The sequence below is a fragment of the Canis lupus genome, chromosome X, assembly GCF_003254725.2.
Source record: "Canis lupus dingo isolate Sandy chromosome X, ASM325472v2, whole genome shotgun sequence".
NCBI classification, from domain to species: Eukaryota; Metazoa; Chordata; class Mammalia; order Carnivora; family Canidae; genus Canis; species Canis lupus.
The window spans coordinates 12,228,146-12,231,110 of record NC_064281.1 but is presented as its reverse complement, the minus strand read 5'-3'; positions in this window follow the sequence as shown (position 1 = coordinate 12,231,110).

The window sequence follows — 2,965 nt, the reverse complement described above, 5'->3', positions numbered from 1 at the left end:
TTTCCAGATACTAGGGAAAACAAAAGTGAACAAGACCAAAAGGATCCCTGATCCCTGCCCTCTTGGAACTTATATTCCAAAGGAGAAAAACAGCAAAAGCCATGGAAATTGGCAATTGAATAAAGATAATTTCACAAAGTGCTAAGTGCTAAGAAGGAGAAAATGTGATGCATTGGAAGCATTAGAAAGCAAAGAAATGTCTTCTCATAATTTGTTTAGACTTTATTTTTTTTACTATTTTATTTATTCATGACAGAGAGAGAGAGAGAGAGAGAGAGAGAGAGGCAGAGACATAGGCAGAGGGAGAAGCAGGCTCCATGCAGGGACCCTGACATGGGACTCTATTCAGGGTCTCCAGGATCACACCCTGGGCTGAAGGTGGCGCTAAACCGCTGGGCCACCGGGGCTGCCCTCATAATTTGTTTAGTGGTAAAAGTTAGACTTTAAAATATTAAGATCCCAACTATATACAATATCCTTGAAGAAAATGTTTTAATATTAATAAAAAATATTTTTTAGTTGTAGGATTATGGATATTATTTCAGGTAGGACAGGCTAGGTCTTGCTGCAGTAACAAATAACTGTAGTATCTCAAGGGCTTTAAACAGCAAAGGTTTCCTCTTAATCTTCCAGGATCTGTTGATGGTTGTAGGTGACTCTCTTAGACACCTGTCCTCTATCTGAAGGCTCACTGTTATATAGCCATACCAGTGTGGGTTTCCATGATCACTGAGGCAGGGATAGAGAGAGGTGGGGACAATTAAATGCTCTTACTCATCAGTGACACATGAACTTCCACTCATACTTCATTGGCCATTGCAAATCACATGACTGTGCCTAACTTCAAGGGGGTGGGAAAATGCTACCCAACATGTGCCTGGAAGGGAAGGAAAAGCAGTGACTGGTACACAGGGTAACATAGGCCCACAAGTATTTCTTACTTTCTTTATTATACAGTACTCTATTTTTCATATCGTTTTAGTGAACATGTATTTGCTTGTGACTGAGAAAAAAAGGGATTTTCTATGGAAGAGAACGGACTCAAATTAAAAGCAAATTATTCTGTGATTAGGTAATTCCTTATGGAACACTGTTCTCAAACTTTGATATACCACTTGTACCCCTAAACAAGAAGAGGTAGTCTGTGGCTTTCTGACCAATTCATCAAGTTCTTTAAAAAAAAAAAAAAAAAAAAAAAGATTTATTTATGTATTTATTCATGAGAGACACAGAGAGAAACAGAGAGGCAGAGACACAGGCAGAGGGAGAAGCAGACTCCACACAAGGAGACTGACGTGGGACTCGATCCCGGGTCTCCAGGATCATGCCCTGGGCTGAAGGCAGACACTAAATCGCTAAGCCACCCAGGGATCCCGATCAAGTTCTTAGAAGTGATAGAAATTAAACATTTATTGGGTGCCCCTTTCCTTTAAAAACTTAAATATTCCTGTAGTTATTCAGTATAATATGGTTTTAATAACAGGATTGGAAAAGGTCACAACGTGGTAATTTCTAAATTTGGGGTCCTGTCCTCTCTAGGTGGGCATTTGTAGGTTAGTCTTGACTATCCCGTTAAACATTCTGGCAGAAGAGAAAAAAGAAGCTAAAACAGCTCTGGCCTGCAGTTAGTCAGTTCTAGGTGAGAAAGATATGAGGGCAGAACCTCTTCCCAGCATGCAGTACACTTCTGTGCACTTGTTCATGGCAAGTGCTCAATCCATTTTGGTTAAATTGACTTTAGAAAATTAAAGCATCATAAGAAACAGACATTGGACAAAAAACTAAGTGATTTTGTCAGTGATTCTCAACTGGAAGTGATTTTTGTCCTGAGGCCACATGTGCTAAAGTCCAGAGACATTTGTGTTTGTCACAACTTCGAGAGGGTGGGGGCCAGGAAGGGTGCTGTTGGCATCTAGTGAGTACAGGCCAGTGACGGTGCTGAACATCTCGCAATGCACAGGACAGTATCCCCTGCCACATACCCAACAAAGAATTATTCTGTTCCAAATGTCAACAGCGCCAAGGTTGAGAAAGCCTGCTTTAGATCAGGTTCAGAGCTGTTGCCTAAGGGCATCTCTGAGATCCAAAATCACCCCAGAAACTGAAATTTTCTGCTCATTTGTCCATCAACCAACATAGAATCCTTTCAGCCTCCTAGATTCCCACTATATTCTTACTGACTTTCTGGAATAGGGTGAGGTGGCTTTGTCTTCCCCTCTTCCCTCAGCATTAAGAAATCTATACACATTGATGTCATAACGTCCTTTTACATGGAAGCCCGGTGTTGATATACAGCATTAGTCACTGAATCTTACAGAAGCTCATCAGTGTCTCCAGCCAAATATTCCTCTTTGTTCTGATTTAAATAAAGCCTTTTTAAAAGGGCTCTTCTAAAAGCAATCCAATAAGATGCTACGAAGTATGCCAAATCCAATTACTTTCTGCATTCTTCCTATTGTTTGGAAAAACCAGTCCTCCCTAAGCCACTGAGGTCATTCAAAAAACATGCCAAGGTGACCACATTAAAGGAAGTGGAATCTTAATGAAGGCCCTGACACCCACAAAGTACTAATGAGAGGGCAGGATTGGCCTCTTACACAAGAGTCTCGAGCGTGCCCAGAATATTAACAGACAGTTTTTATTCCAAGGCAAATGGCTTTCTCACAACAGAGATGATCCACTAATGTCTGATTCAGATGCTTTGTCACAGAATGCATCAGCAGAGCTGTTAATAAGTACTGCAATAGTACACAGCATGAACAATACTGGCTTTCAATGTGTTCTCTATTTTTACAAAGGCAGTTTTCTTTTGGTTCAGAAGCTGATATGTGGCCCACTGTATTGATGTTTTCTATCTCTCACTAAGCAAAGTGCATTAACCTGGTGGGCAAGGAGCAGAAAGGATGCTATGGAAGCCACAGGTGAGGAGTGGAGGAGCGAGTCTTGATAGATGGTGCTTTCTCCC